The sequence below is a fragment of the Mustela putorius genome, unplaced genomic scaffold (assembly GCF_011764305.1).
Source record: "Mustela putorius furo isolate JIRA1106 unplaced genomic scaffold, ASM1176430v1.1 tig00003845_pilon_pilon_pilon, whole genome shotgun sequence".
In the NCBI taxonomy this organism is placed as follows: domain Eukaryota; kingdom Metazoa; phylum Chordata; class Mammalia; order Carnivora; family Mustelidae; genus Mustela; species Mustela putorius.
The window spans coordinates 28,217,468-28,242,172 of NW_025421998.1; the positions used below are offsets into that span (position 1 = coordinate 28,217,468).

The 24,705-nt window shown below is 33.2% G+C and overlaps 1 protein-coding gene across 1 annotated transcript in view; it reads right to left on the reverse strand.

Annotated features, from left to right (window-relative positions):
* Window positions 1-24,705, reverse strand: part of SEMA3A (semaphorin 3A) — a 466,663-nt gene that overhangs the window by 307,801 nt on the left and 134,157 nt on the right. The window contains exon 3 of the mRNA XM_004739631.3: window positions 9,968-10,051. The gene's annotated coding sequence lies outside the window, so the exon portion shown is untranslated. The remainder of the gene's footprint in view (window positions 1-9,967; window positions 10,052-24,705) is intronic.

The window sequence follows — 24,705 nt, forward strand, 5'->3', positions numbered from 1 at the left end:
CCTTTAGCCAGATGCATAAAGAAAGAGAGAGAGAGAAAAGTCAATAAATAAATAAATAAATAAAATCGGAAATGAAAGAGGAGAAATAATCATTGACACCACAGAATTACAAAACATTATAAGAAAATGTTAAAAATTATGCCAACAAATTAGAAAATGTTGAAGAAATAAGTACATTCCTACTGACATATAACTTTCCAAAACTGAATCAGGAAAATAAAACAGAAAATTTGGAGAGACTCATTACTAGCAATGAAATAGAATCAGTAATTAAAAACTCCCAACAAACAAAAATCCAGAACCAGATGTCCTCACAAGTGAATTTTACCAAACATTTAAAGAAGAGTTAACATCTACTCTTCTCAAATGATTCCAAGAAATAGAAGAGAAAGGAAAGCTTCCAAATTCATTATATGAGGCCACCATTACCCTGATATCAAAACCAGATAAAGATACTACATAAAAGGAAAACTATGGGCCAATGTCTGAAGATAAATGCAAAAATCAATGCAAAAATGCAAAAAATCAATGTCTGAACATAAATGCAAAAATTCTTAACAAAATACTAGCAAACCAAATCTAAGAGTATTTTAAAAAAATCATTCATCATGAGATCAAGAGGGATTTTGTCCAAGGATGCAAGGATGATTCCATATTTGCAAATCAATCAGTGTCTTACATCTCATTAACTATAGAAAAGACAAAAACAAATAATCATTTCAATAGATGCAGAAAGACATTTGAGAAAATACAACATTCATTTATGATAAAAACTCTCAACAAAGCAGGTTTGGAGGGAATATACCACAACATAACAAAGGCCATATATGAAAAACCCACAGCTAACATCATCCTCAATAGTGAAAACATGAGTGCTTTACATCTGTGATCAAGAACAAGACAATATCTATTCTTGCAACTTTTATTCAATATAGTCTCAGCAATCAGGCAAAAACCAAAAACACCCCCCAAACCCAAAAGCAAAACAAAACAAAAAAACAAGACACCCAAATTGGTGAAGTAACACTTTCACCATCTGCGGATGACATAATACAATATACAGAAAACCTAAACACTCCACCAAAAAACCACTAGAGCAGATGAATGAATTCATTGAAGTTGCAGAATACCAAATACATATACAGAAATCTGTTGCATTTCTATACTCTAATAATGAAGTAGCAGAAGGGAAATTAAGAACACAATCCCATTTACAATTGCACCAAAAAGAAGAAAATACCTAGGAATAAACTTAACCAAGGAGATGAGACCTGTACTAAAGTACAAAGTACTGATGAAAGAAATTGAAGATAACACAAATAAATGAATAGATTCTCCATGCTCATGGATTGGGAGAGTCAATATTAAGATGACCATACTATTCACAACAACCTACAGATTTAATGTAATCCTTATCGATTATCAACAGCATTTTTTACAGAACTAGAACAAAAAATTCCAAAATTTGCATGGAACCACAAAAGAACCTGAATAATGAAAACAGTCTTGAGAAAGAAGAACAAAGCTGGAGGTGTCACAATCCCAGATTTCGAGATACACTACAAAGCCATAATAATCAAAACACTATGGTACTGGCACAAAAAAATAACAGATCAGCAAAACAGAAGAGAGAATCCAGAAATAAACCCATGCTATTATGGTCAATTAATTTACAACAGAAGAGACAAGAATATGCAATGGCAAAGATAGTCTCTTTGACAAATGGTATTGGGAAAACTGCAGAGCTACAACCAAAAGAATGTGACTGAACCACTTTTTCATATTATACACATGAGTAAACTCAAAATAAATTAAGGGCCTAAATGTAAGACTTGAAACCAAAAAATTCCTAGAGGAAAACAGGTAGTAATCTCTTCAACATCAACTTTAGAAATGTTTTTCTAGATATGCCTCCTTTGGCAAGGGAAACAAAAGTAAAATTAAACTACTGGGACTATACAAAAAAAAAAAAAAAAGCTTTTGGACAGTGAAGAAAACCATCAACAAAACAAAAAGACAACCTACTACATGGAGAAGATACTTGTAAATGATAAAACCAATAAGGGGTTAGTATCCAAAATACATAAAGAACTTGTACACCATAATACCAAAAATCAAATTCAATTTAAAAATGGGCAGAGACAGGACACCTGGGTGGTAAAGTAAGTGTCTGGCTCTTGGTTTCAGCTCAGGTCTGGTCTCTGGGTTGTGAGATTGAGCCCCACATTGCCTCTGCTCTCATTGTGAATTCTGCTTGGGTTTCTCTCTCCCTCTTCCTCTGCCCTTGCTCCCAAGCACACACACACACTCTCTCTCTCTCTCTCTAAAACAGATAAATTAAATCTTTAAAAATAAAGGATAGAGGACATATATAGACATTTTCCCAAAGGAGACACGTAGATGGCCAACAGATACATGAAAAAATGCTCAAGGTCACTAATGATTAAGGAAATACAAATCAAAACAACAATGCAATATCACTTCATGCACTGTCAGTGGGAATGTAAATTGGTGTGACCACTGTGGAAAACAGTATAAATTTTCCTCAAAAAATTAAAAATAGATTTTCCATATGAACCAGTATTTCTACTACTGGGTATTTACTAAAAAAGAAAACACTAGTTTGAAAAGATATGCACACCCCATGTTTGTTTACTGCAGCATTATTTACAAAGCCAAGATATGGAAGCATGGAAGATATGGAGGAATACACAAAGGAAGAGAAATCAGAATCATTAAATGTTCAACTGCAGCTCTAACAAATGACTCGAAAATGAACAGATACAAATATTATGCATAAAAACCCTTTTATCAAAGATAAAAAGAAATGGTACCTATGATAAGAGGATCAATTCATTAGAAAGATGTATAAAGTGTAAATGTGTATGAATTTACAAAAATACCACAAAGTATAAGAAACAATAACTGACAGAATTAAAGGAGAAAATCTTTCCATTATATTACCATAGGAAGGGATTTTATTAGAAAAACTAGACAAAAATAAATCAGTAAACACATAGTGGATCTAAAGAAGCACATATGATGGGTCTTAAAATAACTCACAGTAGATTTTAAATGATTCATATCAGAGTATGTTCTCTGAACAGAGTAAAACTGAATTAAGTATTAGTAATAATAAGATACTCTAAGAAACATAAATTGATTTACAGAGTCAACAGAATTCCAATAAAATTTTAAGAGGCTTTCTGTGTGTGTGACGGAGTGGGTACAGGAGTCACATGGGAGAGCAAACAACCCAGAAATACCAAAGAAATTTTAAAATACAGCTGAATTGGTCATCTTATATAAGTCATTGATTTCACAACAGTATAAATCTTTAAAATTCAAGATGGTGTGTCATTGGCAAAAGTAGTTATAATCCAAAGGAAACAATTAGCTCAGAAATAAGCCATTAATCTTGGACAACGTTCTTAAGGTAAAGAAATGGAAAGAAATGATCTTTCAACAAAAGATGTTAGAACAATTAGACACTGACATGGAAAAAAAAAGGTTAATCTAAACATACCTAATTATGTGCAAAAAGTGACTCAAATTAGGTCAGAGTCCTTCCTTCAAAAGCTAAAACAATAAAACTCTTAGAATAAAAATTTGGGAGAAATATTGGAGAAAAAAATTTAAACTGGGATAAGCAAAGGTTTCTTAGTACCCAACAGTACAAATGGTTAAAATGATATATTGCATTTCATCAATATTAAAATTTTTTGCTATTCAAAAGAAACTTAAGAATTTTCATCATTCATGAAAATGAAAGTCATTGAATGGGAGAAAATATTCATGAAACTTATCTATCTACTAAAGGATTTGTATCCAGAATATATCAAGGGCTCCTACAACTGAAAAATAGTAAGGGAAATAGCCAGTTAAAAAAACAGAGCAAAATATTTCCATGGCTAATTCAGAGAAGAAGATATGCAGGTGGCAAATATGCAAATTAAAAGATGCTCAATATCATTAATCATCAGAAAAGCAAATTAAATCCCACTGAAATACCATCACATATACACTAAAATGGCTAAAATTAAGAAAGACTGACAACAAGAAATTTTGCAAGGATGCAGAGCAGGGATCAGCAAGCTTTTTGTTGAAAGGGCCAGAAAGTACATATTTTAATCTGAGGTCCATATGATTTCTGTCACAATTACTTAATTCTGTTTTTGTAGCATGAAGCACATCATTCATGACAAATGAGTGTGGCTGTGTTCCAATACAACTTTATTTACAAATAAAGCCAATTTGGCACAAGAGCTATAGTTTGAAGACCTCTGATGCAGAGCAACAGGAATTCTCACACACTGCTCAGGTGAATGCCAAGTGGTGCAACTCCTTGGGAAAACTGTTTGTCATTTCTTAAAAAGTTATGCATACATGTACCCAAGATTCTGATATTCTAATTCTATGTGTTTTTCCAAGAGAAATGAAAACACATGTCTACACAATGACTCGTACACAAATGCTCATAGGGAATTAATCCACAAAAGTCAAAAGAAACAACTATCCATCAATAAATGAATGAATAAACAAATGTAGTATATCCCCAATGGAATACTACTCAGCAATAAAAAGAAATGAACTACTGATACAAAAAAGTACATAAATAAATCTCTATACCATTATGCTAACTGAAAAAAATATACAAAAATACATACTTACACGATTTTCTTTATATAAAATGCAAACCAATGCAGAGTATGAAAAAATTAAGAGTCATAAAGAACCTTGTTGGCATGATAGAAATATTCTGTATCTTGCTTCTCGTGGTGATTTTAGGGGTATATACCACTGTCAAAACTCATAGAATTGAGCCCTTTAAAACAGGTGGAGTTTATAAGGAGTTTATATTACCTAATATATCCCTCAATAAAGTTAGTAAAGAAAAATAAATACACAGAGGTTTCACCCAAAGAAGCTACACATCTCACTGAGTTTAACAAAGACAAAAGTTCTATGCACTGTGTTACCTTTTGTGTGCATCTGTCTGTCTATCTATCTATCTATCTATCTATATGTTTGTGTATATATATACACATATATATACATATATATACACATATATATATTTGGCTAGACATAAAAAGTCATTCCCTGACCAGGATTGCTCCCTGAGGTAGTGTACTATGAATGTATTTCTCTTATTTCTCAATCTTGCTCAATTATTTTTACCTATTGCCAGGCTTGACTTTGGGGAAGAGGAGGATGTCATCTCTATTTTATCTAGGAAAGTTACAAATTTCAGTTGAAGACAATGTTGATAAATAATGGAAACAGTCAACAGATAATCCTAAAATGAGTAAGAAAAAAAGTCCAGAAAAAGAGTATCTTGGGAGCAAGATATTATGATATAAAACAAAGAACTCTAAAATTAGAGTTTGGAAATTGGGTTCCTCATGTCTGTGACTTGTATTAGATTTATCTTGGCCTTAGTTTCCTTATGTAAATGAGGTGATCTCTTAAAACCCTTCTGGCTCAGAAGTTCTGTGGACCTAAAAACATTTAGCACAAATTATCAAAGATAGAAGAAGAAAAATAACCATATGAAGAAGGAATTATTAGTTAGAAAAATAAATAAATGATTCCATCTGAATTGGATATAGAATTTGTACAAACATATAAACAAATTTTCAGAGGTAGGTATCACTTCCCTCTACTCATGGCCACTTCAATTCTATCCTCACTAGATGTAAAGGAGGTTAGGCAAGTGTTAAATTTTTCTCAGGAGTGAGGCCAGACCTCTGAGTACTCCTTCTAACCCTGTGGTCACTAACATCTGAGCCAACATCTGAGAAGGTGAGGGCTTGTTGGTTAAGCAGATCACTATGTTTCTTGTTACTATTATTGAATAGGAGCTCAGTTCCAGAATGATTTTCTTACACACCTGAGAAATCTACCTTTCTCTCTTTCTTTGAAAAATGGCTAGGAAATTCTACAATAAGGAAGATATATTCTAATTCCTTGAAAATCTTAGAAGTGGTTAAAACAGAATAAAATATTATTATGTTATTAGCTAAGAGACCCTATTTAGAAATCAAAATTAAACAAGCTAAGTTAATAGGTAGATATATTATTGAGTCAGAGGATTTTTCATTTGGAAAAGTCTATTAAATAGTGACTTTTTAAAAGAGTATTCAAGTGTTTTAAATGGTTTCAGCTTAATTCAATTCAACAGCAACACGTCTGTATAAAAAGGTTCTTACTCTTTCTTTCAGTCATTCACTAAAAAATGATGTCTATCTTTAAACTGATGGGTAAGGGCAGGCATAAATAAGAAAAAATATTTTTAATCTTGAAAAGTTCATAATCTAGAATAGAAAAATAACTCTTAAATAACCAGAAGAAAGCAGAACATTTTTTTTAATTAAATGAATAAAAAGTATTTTGGAAAATAGGGAAAGAAAGAGAAAATTATAACATACATTTAAAATGTAATTTTAAAAAATTATAAAATATTTTAAAATTTGTAAAAATTATAAGGAAGTAAAAGTAGGTATTACTAGTTCCCATGTACAAATGAGAAATTTAAATAAGGCAAAGTAATTATCTCAAGCTCACAAAGTGATTCAGCTTGAAATTCCAGAACTATATGAGTCTGGAATGTCATTTTATTCTATTGTATCAGACAACCTTCCTAAAAACATACCAAAGTCATTCAGTAGTCATATAGAATGAATCTCAAGTGGAATAGCAATAAAAAGGAAAACTGAAATTGTCGTCCCTCTTCATGCACATATTTTCGATTTTCCTTTTTAGTTAATGTGGAATATTATCTCATTTTCCTCTCTTCTAAATTAGTATATCCTTTTCTTAACTATAGTTTCCATTTTTTTAAATGCTTGAAATCTTTGTCATGAGCTTACCAGTAAAGTATCTATATTTTTCAATTGAGAATTTATTTAGAATCAGACATATATGGAGCTGTGTCAAGGGAATAATTAATAATTACAGAACAATTTTCAGATTCAGGAAAGAAAAATATATCTTGGATCTTGCTACATTGGTATTCTCTCAGCAAGTAAGCCATTAAACAACAGAATTAGCAGGACAAGCAAAATATACTGTTTATCTACTCTTTTTTAAATAATAATTTATATTAAATACATTACACATCTGACAGGATAATAATTCTTATTCAAGTTACTTCTGTTTAAAAAAAAGGGAGAAACTAAGGGATTGAATAACCTTGTCAATGAAATGGACGTTAATTAAACAAAACAAAACAAAATAAAAGTTTTAAGTCTTCCAATTTGGAATGATGAGATCACATTTTCTAACCAACTGATATTTATCAACCCCAGTTTACATTTGTAGTACTCAAAGCCTAGAATCAAAAGTTCAATTCTGCAAATAGTTCCATTAGATGCACTACCTAGAAGTAAATTTCATCAGATTTTAGTTGAATTAGTTACTTTGACTTTAATAAAAATTCATTGGTTGACTCCTAATTCCTATCCTACTTCAGTCTCACATGTACACTGTTAATTGTATTCAATAATTTAAGACTCATCCATTTCAATGGTGGCTGAGATTATAAGTCATTTTGGAAAAACTGGCTTGATCTTCAAGTATACGTCTTCAAATATACCTTGACCTTCATAAATTTGGAGCAGATTTTAATTATTATCCAAGAAATGCATTTTGTGAATTTTTCCTACTTCATTAGTACCCTGAGGCAACTGTAATTGGAAAATTAGAAGGTTCTTATTTGCTAAGAAAGAAAGTAATGTTTAGTATTTATGCACAGGATGCACTAAGGAAAATTAGCATCCAGGAAACTGCCACTCTGGAAGGCTAAAAATCAATCTAGTCCAATAATGAACATTTATACATATATAGAGAGAGATACTTATATGGATGTACATATGTACATATACATATAGAGAACTGGCAGTACAAAAGTCGTATTTTGAAGTCTTTATTGACCTACCAGTACTAAAGATATGAGACATGATAACTTGCCATCAGAGAAATACAAATTAAAACCACAATGAGATACTACCTCACACCAGTCAGAACGGCTAAAATTAACAAGACAGAGAACAAATTTTGGTAAGCATGCAGAAAAAGGGAAACCCTTCTACACTGTTGGTAGGAATGCATGCTGCTGCAGCCACTCTGGAAAGTTGTATGGAAGTTCCTCCAGAAGTTAAAAATAGAAATACCCTCAACACAGCAATTGCACTACTGGGCATTTACCCTAAAGATACAAATGTAGTGAAAGGAAGGGGCACATGTACCCCAATGTTCATGGTAGCAATGTCCACAATAGCCAAACTGCAGAGGGAGCTCAGATGTCCTTCAACAGATGAATGGATAAAGATGTGGTACACACACACACACACACACACACACACGGAATATTACTCAGCTATCAGAAAGGATGAATACCTACCATTTACATGGACATGAATGGAACTGGAGGAAATTATGCTAAGTGGAATAAGTCATCAGAGAAAGACAGTTATCATATGGTTTCACTCATATGTAGAATATAAGAAGCAGTGCAGAGAATCATAGGGGAAGGGAAGGAAAACTGAGTCAGAGAAGGAGACAAACTGACAGACTCTAGACTCCAGGAAACAGCCTGAGGGTTGTAGAAGGGAGGGGTTTAGAGAGATGGGACAATTGGGTGATGGGTATTAAAGAGGGTTCATGTTGTGATGAACACTGGGTATTATATGCAGCTAATGAATCACTGAACACTACATCAAAAACTAATGATGTAGTATATGTTGACTAATTGAATATAAATTAAAAAAGAAAGATATGGGATGTGACATAAAAAATTAAAAATCTATAATGACTTGAAATTAACTTTAACAGCTTCAATGTTCACCTCCTATTACTAAATTTTTACCTTATGTGATAAATTTTTTGTATATGTAAGTGATGCTTCCATATAAAAATTGTAATTTCCTTTAAATTCTTAAAAATCTTATTTTTAAAATATATAATATAAACTACATATAAAGTATATATAAAGTATTAATTATGAAAACCTGAGGAAAAAGGCATTTGTTCACATTAAAATAAAAATAACCATCTAATTAAATCCCAAGGGACCTAAGAAAATTGGGACCTCCTTAGTTTTAGTGACATAAAATAAAATTAATGAATGAATTTTATTCAACTCAAACACCTATAAGGGAAATAATATTTAGATTCAGGGTTCTTTTCTTATAATTCCTGTGCACTTGTCCTAGATCTTAAAATACATGTTTTAATTTCTTTATTCATTTCTTCTCATAGCAATTCCTGCCAGTAGCAATATATATAATACAGTGTGATGGTAAACCTAATGCTGCTAAATTTTCTTTGTACTTACAATGAAATGCAGCTTGAGGAACATTCATAGTTAAAGAGGGTTAAGAAAAAAGTAGTATGTATACATTTAGATTTCTAAGTGTATTTTACTTTAAGGGTAATATTTCAGTCTCACATCTTAGGTCAAAATTAAGATAATGTAATGTAACACATTAAAAACTGACTCCTCCCTCTGTGCTTGGCACTCAAGCCTTTGAATGGATTCTAGTTGATGGTAACCATATGTGGTCCAGGAAATGTAGAAGAGGCAGGCTAGCCAAAGGATCTTTCTAGATGGCAATCTGCCCACACGTCAGCTATCTTTGTTCTGTGGCTCTTGGGGAATATGGCAAATCCAGTCTAAGTCTTACATATAAAAATAAAAAAAATAAAAAACCCAAAATAGTGGTGATTCAATCTTGACGTTTTGAAGTGGCAATGTAGCTTTCCTACAAACCATTTTCTTTTTGAAATGTTACAGCAATCTCATATATTCAAATCATTCCACAGAATAAAAGATTAAGTAAAAACAGAAAGTACCTTTAATTAAAAAAAAATCCTCTAAATTATACACCAAAGAAATATACTAGTATCTATATTTTCACCAAAATTTATTAACATGCAAAAATGTGCATATTTTAAGATCTCTTACCTTCTTCTGGAAAAATTCTTAATTCCTGAGGTACATCTGTTCAGTCCAATTGGTTATTTTAAGTTTCTGGACACTTTAAGTCCCCTATAAAAATAAGCAAGTTCATTCTTAGAATTCCAATATAATTCAATTAGCAATCAGTTAATAGGTGTTCCACTAAATTAAAAGTCAGTGTAAATGTTTTCTAAAGGTTGCATAGGAAAATGTAATGTAGGAAGGAAAAAGGCATTGTGGGAAGCAGACATTGAATCTGACAAACATTTCACTCTGCCTCCTTTAACCAAATTACTATTTGTAATCCCTAATTGGATTTGAGGTACTTTGAAATTATTCATTATTTAGGCTCTAACTCTGGTAAAGAATAACTGATTTATTTGAGAATTAGCTGAAACTCTAACACGCTCTATTGATTTGTTCATAATGCTATGATGTCATTAACATTTTTCACTACTGATGATGAAAGGCTCACAATGACAACCCAGCTAAGCAGTAATTTCATGGCACTGTTAGCAACTAACTGGATTTTGCTTTAACAAAAGCTTTTTTCCTCACCAGATAAAGAAATTATACCACATATGCAAAGTAAGTAGAAGTTTTAAATAATAAAATCTTTCAAAATATGAAATAAAAACATCCTTTGAATAATTCTATTTTACTAAAACAGATTCTTTGTCATTAATCATACACTATTTTGCATTTGAATAACAAAAATAATTTAGAAAACAAAATAAAGACAACTCAAATCTGGGCCAGAGACTTGAAGTTGTTTCAACTGAGAAAATACACAAATTGGTCAAAACAAAAAAAGTATGCAATGGAGATTCACAGGCTAGATACTAACGTTACTAAACAATTTTAAATTTATTTAACTCATAGAAACTGCATTCTGAAGTAGTATTTCTCTCACAGTTATATCCAATCCTGTTTTTTTTTCCAATCCTTTTTTTTTTTAACTGTATATTTTGTGAGAAATATAGAAGATTTCCAGGTTACTATATTTTTGAAAAACAAACTATATTATACTATATACATTTATATAACATATTTTTGTTGGCTACCTTACAATCCAATAGGATTAGGGAAACCTTTAAGAGTTGATTTAAGCAAAGAATTTGTTAGGTATATAGGTAAATAAATAGATAATCTATCACCCCAAGTGTATATGCGAACACTGAAACTCCAATGTCAATACCATGTTAAATATTCCTTGGACACATGTATCACATGATAGTGAAATTATTTCAAGGGAGTGACAGGTAGAAAACAAGATCTTTGGAGAAGAGGAATCTAACAGAAAGACTAGTGTTTTTGAAGTCTACGTGGCTACTGAAATTACCACACTTTACGACAAGAAAGGTTTGGAGAGAGAGACATTGAGCTAAAACTAAAATCTTAACAGAAGAGAGGAAGTGACCAGAGGTCGGGAAAAGACTTCTATAAAGAGGAGTAGCAGCTGGTATCTGCTCCTGCCATGAGATCAGAGAGGAGGTTTCAGGGAGGAGGAAGGAGACTGTTTTGGAAGTGACACTGAAGAGCAAGGGAACGTCACCTCACCTCCCATCTCAGTGATTTAAGTGGTGTGGTAGGGACATAGCCATCTCTTGGAGGCCGTATGAGAAGCAGGGTCATCAAAGAAGAACCAGGCTTCATTTAGAGAGAAAATAAGGGGAAATTACATAGAAGTGGTTGAAGATAAAGGGGCTTTGTTGGTGAGTTCAAGAGAACGTGGTGAAAAGGTATCAGGAGGCAGAGAGGAATGGCGATGAAGATTAGAGACGGAGGAATCAGGAATGCCCTGGAAGTTCTGGGTTCCTTTCAGCTACTGACATAAAATGAGAGAACAGGCATGAGAAATCAAATCCGGTTTTTCCCAAGACAGTCCCCTGTGACGATGAGGCTGCCAGTGTCAGCAAGGACAGGGGGATGGCTGTGAGGTCTTGTCAGGAAGGGGTGGACAGGGCTTCAGGATAACTATTCAAAGCTTAAGCATAGTGCTCTCTGACCCAGCAAAGGATGTGTGAATTCTTCCTGACTTTTGATGGACATCTTTAGGCTGGAATGGGGATTTTCTCCCTGGACGCGCAACAGTGGTGCGTCCTTTTGACTTACGCAGAGGGCAGCTTTGGCCAGTAAGAGGTCAACTTACTCTGAGCACATTAGCGATTTCTTATGCCCTTCTGGTGATTGCCTTACTCCTATCACATAGTTGAGTCCCTTCCACGTGAAAACCTACACGTCTACAGAGGCTAGATCAGAATACTTCAGCATTTGGATCTCCTTCTGACTTCTGCTGTTGAAAGCCTAAAGACAGGGAGGTGTTATTCCAAATACAAGGGCTTCCATTTTTTATATGTTTGAAATTTCTTTTATCCTGATATGAATATTCTATTTCATGAAAAGCTTCATAAACTTTAACTGGTCTAATTGTTCATAACCCATGTAAATATTTATTATTAATTTGTTAAATATTTATTTTCACTATGTTCCAGGCACTATTTCAGGCAGCATTAACTACTGATTGATGGGCCTGGCCTTGAGACACTTAAATTGTATATAAACCATAAACTAAATAATACACTAATTCATAATGTAATGTCAGGTGATAGCAGGTGTTATGAAATACGAGGACCAAAGGTGGCTGAGTATTAATTTGCTTGTGATGGTCAGGTAAGTCCTCGCTGAGTTGGTGACATTTTACCTGAAGTTGAAGGAAGAAACCAGGTGGATAAGTCAGGAAGGCATATTCAAGAACAAAGGGATAATAAATACAAAGGTCCTGAGGCAAGATTGTACAGAGATTGTTCCAGAAATACCTATGAAATCAGTGAGTAATGAGTAAGAAAGAAATGATAAGAGGGTGGTGGAGAAGCAAAATATAATATGGTGAGGACTATAAACAAATTTGAACTGATAAGAAAATACACTAGAAACACTGATAAAATCTTTGCCACAAACGCAGTTCTCGGGTTAACAATAACATACTGGTGTATCAAAATACTGGGTAAAAATGCTGTGGATGATTTAATCAAAACAGCTTATTTACACAATGGAAATTTTACTACTTCATTTATCTCTATACGTAATTGATCAAATGTAACCATCACACTGGGGAAAAAAACCAACACTTGGAATATTAGATAATTCAATATAACTGTGATTAAAACATACTTGTTAGAATGAAAATATGCATCTTCTTTGATAATGTAGAGAATCTGCTGGCACAGATGAGTTTTTCTACCTATTGTTGGGAACATTATATGAACCAAGAAGGCACCTGCAAATACAAAATATCTGATCCAACCTGACAGTTCCTTTTTTTCAATTCACACCATATAATTTTTCAACAAAAAAAATCTGTCAAAGGAGGTTCCATTAGTGTCAGGTAAAGATTCCTAACCAGCATACTTTTAGCTTGTTCTAAAACGATAGTAACAAGTGAATCTTAAATGGGAAACTCCTATTGCAAATAAAATGTCAGTCTTTATCTTATCTATTTATTTTCTTTGATCCTGGTATTCTCCTGGGAACTCTGAAGGAGTTGTGACTTTGACAAATTTGATGTCTGCCAGTTCCTACAGGGATGTACTAAGAACAAATGCAACATTCTACTTTCTGCTCCACTTGTTTTCATTAAACAATGATTTACTAGGAGTTAACTGAATTGAAACCTACATTGGTCATTTAAAAAAAAAATAACATAGCAAATTTATTGGAAAGACTTAAGATTATCATTAATATTTCCAGAGAAGTTCATTCCAAATTTAACCTCGTTCTTTCTCGTTCTCGTTCTCAATCCTGCTCCTTTCCTCCTTCCATCTCTCCTCTTTTTCTCCTGTGAGAACTTGGGATGATGAGGCCATTTGGGAAAAACATATGAATAAATTAGAAACCAATCAATTGAAGTTTAATTTCATTTACAATGCAGAATTCCAATTGTTTTTGATTTGCATTAGTGGATGTACTATATTTCAAATAACTTGAAGATAAGTGTTGTCCTGAATACTTAAATTATACTACAGTGTGTAAATTTAAATAACTTCATTCTTACGTTTAATTATATGATTTCCATATTTATTTATTTATTTATGCATTTAAAAATACTTATTAGCTATATCCAATATATTAAGCAATGTTTTTGGTGCAAAATTAAATTAGGTGTGCAGATAAAATATAACCCCTAGTGAGTGGGGACTTGATTTTTATTTGCCATTATATCTTTAGTGAATAGAAAAAAGCCTGGCCGTTAAATATATGGAATGTATACACACACACACACACACACACACACACACACACACATATATATATTTTACTTATATTATATATATAAATATATTTTGTATTATTATATTATATATATATTTTAGATTATGTTTATTTATTTGAGAGAGAGACAGTGAGAGAGAGCATGAGAGAGGAGAAGGTCAGAGGGAGAAACAGACTCCTGTAGAGCTGGCAGCTCGATACGGGACTCCATCCCAGTACTCTGGGATCATGACCTGAGCCAAAGGCAGTTGCCCAACCAACTGAGCCACTAAGACACCCAGAATCAATATATATTTTAAGTGGATCAATGTATTTGAATGACTATATATATTTGAGAAGATGAATGAATGTGTTCTCATCTCCTTCTTTTATGTTACTGAAAATCAGACAACTAAATTATTATCTGGAGGACAGTGTGATAGATATGATGATGGTCCCAAGTACTCAATTCTTAGGACGCTTGGAGGTAAGAATCCAAACCAGACTACAGGGGTGTTCCAGCCTCCAAGCCTGGAAACAGAGGATTAAAGACACATAGTTAAGATTTAGAGTACATACATCTGGGGTTGAATCTCTTCAGGCATCCTGAATGCCTAAAGAATCTCTTCAGGCACTCAAGGATCAAACATGTACTTTAAAAGGTTCCAGAAAACTATTTAGGTTGTAAAAAATTAATGGTTTCTAGAATATGAAAAAAAAGATGCAAATCAGATATTAAGGGATATGAAACTAAATGCCTGTTAAACTTAACCTCTCAATCTTACTAATAAATTGAAAATTCTTATAATTAAGATTTTTTACTCTTAATTACTCTTAATTACTCTGCAATTATCCCTCAAGATGCATGGTAATTATTGAAAAAAATCCTAGAAGATAATAATGAAAGGGCAAATTATTTATAAAGTCTTCTCAAATTTTTAATATAAACAAAAATGTTTAATATAGGACAAAGATTTAATATATTTGAAATGCCATGGGTCAAGGTCACAATTAAAATAATGAGACCTAGGGTTTCAAAAGACTGAAGACAGGCTTGTATCTCTTGGTCTTAGACTGGTTCTGATAAAGGCTGAAAGTAAATATAATTTAATTAAAATATTTGCATGGTTCTATGCTGTAAGCAAGCAATTTCCAAACTGTAAACTGTGATTGACTGTCCCAAATTTAGAATTAAGACATGAAGCTAAAAACATCATTTTTTACGTTTCAGTGAGATTAGAAGGTATATACAAATAGAAAATTAATGCAGTTGTCCTTACTTATAGGACCTTTCAGGACAATTGTTGCCTTAAATAAACTTCTAGTGTCTTTTTTAACAGACTTTAAATCAGCCTGGACAAAATTCTTAGGACAGTTTTAGGTCACTAAGAGGTCATGAAGAGAACTCCAATGGTAAAGAATAATTCTAAAGGTTTTTAAAAGTTACATTTTTAAGAATAACAATAAAAATTATAATTACAGGGCACCTGGATGGCTCAGTGGGTTAAAGCCTCTGCCTTTGGCTCAGGTCATGATCCCAGGGTCCTGGGATCGAGCTCCACATCCGGCTCTCTGCTCCGCAGGGAGCCTGCTTCCTCTTCTCTCTCTGCCTGCCTCTCTGCCTACTTGTGATCTCTGTCTGTCAAATAAATAAATAAAAATCTTTAAAAAATATATAATTATAAAAATTGAAAACAATTTCCCCTTCAAAGGGAACAAAATTTTTAAACTATTACAAAACTAATCAACTATAGCTTAAATGCTTGAATGTACACAGGTTAACAATGCTACCTTGTAAATTTTCATTTATGTATATATCTCATGATAGGTACACATTATTTACATTCATATACAATTTACAAAATATCTTCTATTATGTATAACATATACACAACACATAGGCATATCCATGCATGTATTTCACACACATACAAGCACATAGCACACATATACACATCTTGAAGAATCCTTAACTGATTTGTCCATAGTTTGTTACATTTTAATTAGACTTTAAGCTTGAATCACCCAAAAGCTTAGTACTAACAAAATTTTTAGAATGCCTATTTCCTTCTGAATATATGTGATCACTTATTCTAAATATGTAGGATTTCTTATACTGAATATCTATGATTTGTTAGAAGACTTAGAATCTACTATTTCTTAATCATATTATAAACATTATTGGTACAAATATTTTTTGAAACTTCCTGATGTTTGCAACATCTCTTATCTAAAGTTATTTGCAATGTAGATTTAGCATTTTTCTTTTTGTAACATTGTGAATAAAATATAAGATCTTTTTAACCACAGTGGCTACTTGACTCTAATTAAATCATACACTTTTATTTATCATTTTTTTTGAGACTATCAGCTGTGATATACTTTTAAACAGTTGTGTTTTTTTTTTTTTCTGAAATTCTATTGCCCTCAAAATCAAAAGAATCCAATTTTGAGAGTAAAACAGTAGTATTTATAGGAATAATGAAACTATAAGTTTATAAGTCTGCAGCTATTTATTGTGCAATCACAGTTATTTGAGAATAAATCAAATTAATTCTTTATTGTTCTTTTTCTGTTGTCTCAAACATTTTAACAATAGGCTTTCATCCTTAAATTACCTGTTAAAGAACTGTTTTTTTCCTTTCCTCTTAAGTTGAATGGCACCATATTCCTTTCTATACTTAATAGGTAAAACTGTGCTTGTTGAGTAGGATTTTGATAGAAAGGTCTAGCAGTGTATGCAATTTTCACAGATAAATGTGTATGAGTGAAGAGAGATCTCTTTAAAAAAATATAACATCCAACCTTTCTACCCTTCAAGAGTGTGTCCCATGGCTTCTAAGTTCTTTCTAGACCTGGCCCATGTCCTAACATATTTTGAGTCTTCTGCCTACAAAAACCCCTCAGGCTTCACCCAGTGAACACATCGAGTTTTGTAATTAGATCAAGAAGAAAAATTCTAATTAAGACAGAGACTGACATAAATCTGTGGCTTAATTTCTTGGAAACATTAAGGAAATAAAAATTACAAACATATATTAGGTGTCTTGTAAACTGTATATTACAAGGCACTCTATTTTTCCCCAATGAGTATCCAATATTAGAATCAGATATCTATATTATACTAATCTTGGTAATATCAACAAGTCAAATAATTATAAGCAGCATCAGCATTATTGGCTCCATTAGAAAAACAACAATTATCCAAAAATGTCAAGCAATCGGCATGTTAGTATACTCAATAAGTAGCAGACCTTAGTCATATAACTCCGAATTTTATGTACCTTCAAACTTATCTCCTCTAAGACAAATGGGAAATACTGCATTATTGTGAAAATCTTTACATCCCTGCCCAACTGTGTCCTTCCATATCAGGAAGATTATACTTCCCATGCCTTTGACTTAAGAATGAGCAATGTAAGTTGCTTTGGAAGACAAAGTGTGAATAAAAGTGACATGGTCTACTTCTGACCAGAAGCTAAGGGGCCACAACAGGATTTGGTCATCAAATTTCTTCCTGGGATATATGTTAATTCTTGAGTCTCATACAAAATAATGCAGAACTAAAACCATCACACAAAATAATTATCATGTGAGTGATAGCAAAAAATCTTTATTTTTATTGTAGAGCCATTAATTACCTGAGTGTAAATTTAGCCTCTGTTAATTGATATGAAATTTGGTGCTTAGAAGTAAAGTATTATAGTGACAGTAAATTATATATCAGCCCTGAGGTCAAGCAGTAGGTAGTAAGCAATTTTTTACTAGAGGTTGGAAAGATGGCAACCCATGTAACACAATGGAGAAACTTTTGGTAAAACCGCAAAATTCTATCGCTTTGAAGCAAATAATGCTCTAAATGAGCTGTGGCTTCAAGTTATGCTTACGCCTTAGTTGGTACTGACCAGTTTGTAAACAAAATCAATAGGAACAGAGAGAATTTGGAATTTACAGATCTTACAGCATTGAAAGATGAAACTGTTTCTTTTCTCCAATAAGTAGAAGAGAAAACTGTGGAAAGCTTTGAGTTCCAAAAGCTAATTGTAACTCAGCATCTTAGCAAAGAGCAAATCCAGAGTGTCTGTACTGATTAAGGTAGCAGACAGTAAATACTTTGATTCTTGAAATGACCCAGAGAAAACAGAATGAAAAAGGGTACAAGTCTTTTAGAAGCCAAATAAATTGAAGGTAACAGAGTTTAGAGAAAAAAAAAATCATAGATGAGGCTATTGGCGCATGGTTGTAAATAAAACAAGATACTATATATAAAAAGCCTACTACGTTTTAAGAAAGTTGTGCTGCCAAATGAGTTCTCAGACTGGAATAAAAGAGAATGTGAGTGTTAGAAATTTAAAGTAAACATTAGGATTCCCAGATTTCTACTGGCAGCAAAATCAGACTAAGAAAGCTGCTTAGCCTGCCCAGGGAATGGGGCGGGGGGTTGCAGGGGGTGCATATTCTACAATTCCTTCTTCAGTTAACTCCAGGGACGAAGAATAATGTAAAAGATCTGTCAGAGGATACAGCTAAGAATGAAAGAGAATAACAGGCTAGGCAATTATTGGAAGACTTTAGAACTGAGGAGCAATCAGGGAACATTTCCCAGAACCAGGAAAAAATCATGCCCACTACCATTTCAGATTTGCTACGATCTACATGGTGATTGCTTTGTATTTCACTTCTTCCTGATTGAAAGTATCTTGCTTGGGGTGCCTGGGTGGCTCAGTGGGTTAAGCGTCTACCTACAGCTCAGGTCATGATCTCAAGGTCCTGGGATCAAGTCCCGCTTCAGGCTCTTTGCTCAGCGGGGGGCCTGCTTCCCTTCCACTCTCTCTGCCTGTTTCTCTGCCTACTTGTGATCCCTGTTTGTCAAACAAATAAATCAAATCTTTAAAAAAAAAGAAAGTATCTTGCTCTTCCACCATAGTGTATTAGAAGAGTGGGGTGGGGGGAGGCTGGGCAGGGGGATAAAGTAGAGAAATATTTCTATTTATTTATTTAAGTTCCTAGTTCTTCAGATTCATATCTTCATCTGGTTCTAGATTTTGAGTCTGACACTGTGACAAGATGAGATTTTAAATGAGAGCGAAGTGAATATTTGCGACCAGTTTCGGGTTGATTGTATTGTTGTCAAGATGAGTGTTGCTGGTCCCTGTTGGGCCCATCCCTGCAGGCGGATTAGTCTTCCAGCAGCATTGACTTTTCACATTGTCATATGAGTTGCTTTGGGCAATGACATGTGACTGCAAATAAATGTGCCGAATCTGAGCAGAAGCTTTCATATCCAGCTCATGGTTCTTCCCTTGCTCTTTTCCTTCTGCTCTGAGATTAGTAAGTCACAGATAGATCTGCTTCCTCATTTTAGAATGATGGAGCAGAGCCTTAACTGTCCCATGATGGACATACAACATGTGCAATGTATAAACTTTATTATTATAAAGACACCACGATGTTGAGACCATCTGTTACCATAACATAACTTAGTGTAGCCTCACTGCCTGAACAATACAATCAGAAGTGCACAGAAGCCAGAGGTGCGGAGAAAACAGCATGTCAGAGACGATAGTCGATTTTGCTTAGCCAAGCAATGACTGCTATTGAAAGGACTCATTTTATGCCCGATCTGTCTTACTAAAGCAGGAGGAATTCCAGGGAAATGGCACGCGAGATTTCATCAGAAAAGCCATTTTTCTTAAAAAAAATTTGGTTTTGTTTGGTTATAAAAAGAACAGTGCAACACTAGATGAAAGTAGTTTGATTCGTTTCAATCTCATAAAAAGTCTTTCACAGCACTGTAGAAATATGAGGAATAAGTAAATAGCTTACTGAAAAGATTATTATCTGGAGAAGTTCTCTGTGGTGAATAATTTTCTACTAACTGCTAGTTGGGAGGATTAGGTCAGTAAGCCGTTGATTTCCAAGTGGGTAATTAATCTTATCAGAATAATACTGTAAAAGATTCTACAGCATCACATCAAGTTGAAATTTAAAGAAACATAAATGTAATTGGTAAATTTTCTCAGTGCACAGGTAGAATATGCAAATATAAACCTTTAGGCTAGAGAGGACATGAACTATTCTCTTGTGATATTTTTGTGCTATTTTTCACATTTGAGGACCTTGGTTTTATTGACATTACAACTAGAGACACAAGCCCCATGGAGAAAAGACCCCAAGATATCAAAGTCTATCTTTTGATACAAACTCTATCTTTTGATGACTGGCACAAAAATAATACATACAGAGTTTGAATTCTGTTTTTTGAAATATCGGCTATATTGTCTAACTTCTCTCTGTTACAACCAGTCTTGTAGTAGTTTATTGCCTTCCTAAACAACTGTGTAAGCAATCTCTAGCCAGCAAAGTTTCTCTCCATTTTGTTTTTAATGTGATACAATAATACAACAAACCACCATACAATACTGATAAAAAAACAATCAATTACATATTTTTGTTATAAATAATTAAACTTAGCAATGTTTCAGGTTTATGGTTAAGAATTCCTTCAAAAATTTACAAAAACTTATTTTTTGAATTACATTCAAATACCTTATTCTGATACTAAATCTTGATATAAAATCTGATACTAAATCTTGATATAAAATCTTTATATGTTTTGATGCTATTACTTTTCATTGTAAATTTACCCAATTCAAATAGATGTATTAAAATTAATATATGCATCGGTTAAAACTGTAGAAATTACTTCCTCTCAGTATTTTCGTAGTACGAATTTTTTCTTATTTTACTTTTTAAAGTTTGAGTCCATTTCCTCAAACTTCATTTTCTTGAGCCTTTTGTTATTTATTTTAAAAAGTGTTCCCTGTTTTCAAGCCAAAGATGCTTTTTACCATTTTTTCATATTTTTCTTTCACTGTCATTTGGGAGAAGTTGAAATAAAATTGTTTTAGTTAGAAAGACCACTGCCTTAAGTTGTATGTACCATTTTTAACTTTCAGTATCATCGTAAGCACACTAAAAGCAAAATAGGCACTGATGTGTAGACTATTTGGAGTCAAATCAGCTAATAATTTCAAATAATAATAATGTAAAATCCTGGGGCTGAGAAAAGGACCTATTTCACAACATACAGAACACAGGTGCACAAACAAAAAAATCTATTGACTCACATACCAAAATCTCCTTTGCTTTTGCAGCATAGAGAGGACACTGCTGCTGTATCATATCACTCATTAAAATAAAAAAGGTGTTCTACCTCCGCATATTAAAAGTCCACTCCTTGAAAACATTGAGAAACAGAGAGAGAGCATGAATTACCATTTCAGAGCTCCTGTGAGTCTTCTTTCCTAGGACTTGATGATTTTTTATAAAGCAGATTTTTAATCTTCCCAAATCACATTCTCTTACTTTCTTTTAAAACTATAATCCAAGAGAAGAAAATTTTTCCAAAACTGCTAGTGGTCAAATCAAAGAAGAGACGAGGAGAGCGGAGGGGTGCCCGCCATCAAGCTGATGAAACTCTGCAGGATCTGCAGTTTGTCAAAAACCTTTTCGCTGCCTCACATTTTCTAAAAATGGAAAAGGTGAAGCTTTCACAAGTAGCAGCCTCCAAATAAACCAGTTCGCCCAGCACAGAACTCATGATACCAGCAAAAAAATAAAAAATAATTCACACATTAGGAAGTTCTATTAGCGGGCAGCCATCATCCTAATAGGATACCTCTCCATATTAATGTGAGATTCAGCTTCTGGACCCTAAAAAACTCTTTCCATCCCTCAGGCTACATTTGTCCCAAAGAAGCATTAGTTGCATGTAGCCTTGAGGGACTTTTATACAAAACTTGTGGAAATAATGTATAGATTCTTTCCTGGGAGGGGAAAAAAGACAAAAGAAAACTGGGTCACTGAAGGTAACCGTGAAAACAGTAAAGCTAAGAATGCACTTTTACTTCTTCTTCCATTTCACTTAATTTCCTACGTTTTATTCTGATTTTCTAGAGGCAAGTGTGCTGTGTATAGAAAATTAAATACAAGCTATTTGATACTTACCCATGATATTATGTATTGTGTCAAATTATCCTTTCCAGGTGTTAAAATAGGCTAGTAATTCTTTTGGCATAGGGTCACTCTTTTAGTTTTAATTTCTATTTTGACACAAATGCTCTTTCCCTAAATATCACTATTCTTTCAGCTTAAAGATATTAATAACAAATATAATCATAATTTTATAGGCATTACTCTTCATTTTTCCTGGCATATGCTCTACCTATTCTAAAATTCGCAGTACATTTCACATTCACTATACTTGACTACTCCTTGTCTCAACATATTTCATCAGTTACTATGGTCGCTGAGTTGCCAATAAATTATTTAACTGAAATAACTGTTCTCCGGTGGACAGCATTTCTTAGGACAAACTCCATGAAAATTCAACTACTGGGAAGTCCTGAAACTGCAAAACTGCCTTAAAAATGTCTGCTTTCTAATTAAGCTTTGAAATAAATATTATTTGGAAAGATATATTTGTTTCCTAAAAAAAAATTGGTCTAGAGATATCAGGTACATTTTTATACAGTAAAAGAAACAAAGTATGAATGATAAAATAAGCAAAACAAATTGTTCATCAAATGGCTTTTAGGTCAGATCTGAGTCTTCTTTTCTTCATCCATTAAAATAAAAGATATATAATTCTTAGGTATATAGTATAAAATTGGTAAATTTTTTATAGTAGCATTTAAAACATAGAAATATGGCTTTTCCACATTTAGTCCCATGCTTTCTTTAGCTATTAAATGTTAATATCAAATTGATAGTCACCAACTAATTGTTAATAGATATGATGTTATCACAATTTTGAAATGTCGTTTAAATAAATAAATCATTAAAAGCTCTATTGCTATCATTTAGTATGTAAATAAATGAGTTCTCTTTGTGCCCAATAACATACACAATAAAACAAATGGGTCAGTGGCACTAAATGACTTTCAGGTACCACTGTATTGCCCAATAACATTTTTTATATAGTTACCTTTATCACACCTGTATGTGAATTGTGTGTTAGAATACTACACCACCACCCAGATATCAACTATACCAACTTGCTTGAGATCAAACCACTTAGAGATCATCACTATACTCATAGATATGGTCTTGGGAATGTGCTGTTAATGATATTTATGTAAATGATCATCACCAATGTACATATTCACCAGATTGCAAATAAACAAGGCTGAATAAAACATTAACCCTCATTTCAAGGGCTTTTGAGTTTCCTTATCTACCACAGAGATGCTGATTACTATAGTAATTCAATAGGCATCAGCCACCAAGCCCAGAGTTCAAGATTCAGTTACGGCTGTTACTAGGCATTTATTAAAACTCAAAGCCTGATTAAAGCACTTTATGCAATATCAATTCTGACAACATTTCAGGGAGTTAGGTATTTTTAATTCACTTTATATGAATGCTGAGGGAGAGTAAACTTCATGAGCATGGATATTCAATGACAGAATTGATTTGAAAAGACATAGTTCTTAGGCTCTGGTGGCCTTTTAGTATCAGTTTTTGACTAGGGGTATGTAGTGGGAAAAGAGGAGCTGGAAGGGTAGACAGGCCACAGTGCTTAGCTTACTCTCTCCATGCCCTGATGAAGTGCTTGGCAAGTTTTGTAAAAAAAATTACAAATGTAATGGTTTCTTCTGAGGTACAGTATTTAGAAGGGCAACGAGTTGAAGTGGGCAGCAAGTAAAGAAGCAGATGATATCAAAGACACTGACGTAAACATTTTCCTATTCATGAAAAAAAAAAAAGATTCCTAAGAATACCAAAGTTTCTTACCCAGGCTAAACAGAACACCAAGAATATGGTGTAAAATTCAAGTGATCAATGAACTTGGATTAGGAAAAACATATATATTTTACTAACTTTCAACTGGATGTAAATAGCAAACCACAGTGGTATAGTAATACCTAGAACTGTATCACAAAAGGAATTAGATATTTTCATATCACAATATGTTCCTATACTGATTATTTCTTTCAAGTTATGATATTACAAGGTCTTCCACTAGATCCTCTTATTTAATGCTTTAATTTTAAAAAGCATGCATTACTAAATCACAAATTTGTTCTTTTCATTATTCTTTTAATTTTAATAAAATTGTTTTTCCTTGAAATACTATATATTTTATTTTATTTCTTTTTTTTAAGATTTTATTTATTTATTTGACAAACAGAGATCACAAGTAGGCAGAGGGGCAGGCAGAGAGAGGGGGGAAGCAGGCTCCCCGCTGAGCAGAGAGCACGAGGAGCCGGGGCCTCCATCCCAGGACCTGAGACCATGACTTGAGCTGAAGGCAGAGGCTTAACCCACTGAGCCACAAAGATGTCCCTTAATACTGTATATTTTCCTGTCTGCATTTAAAAATATCAATCTAAGAAGCAGTTCATAGACTCCAACAGACTTTTAAGATGTGAAGGTAGTAAAATAAAGCTCCCTAGTAGGTCACCCGAAATCAAGAGCCCTGTTAGCAG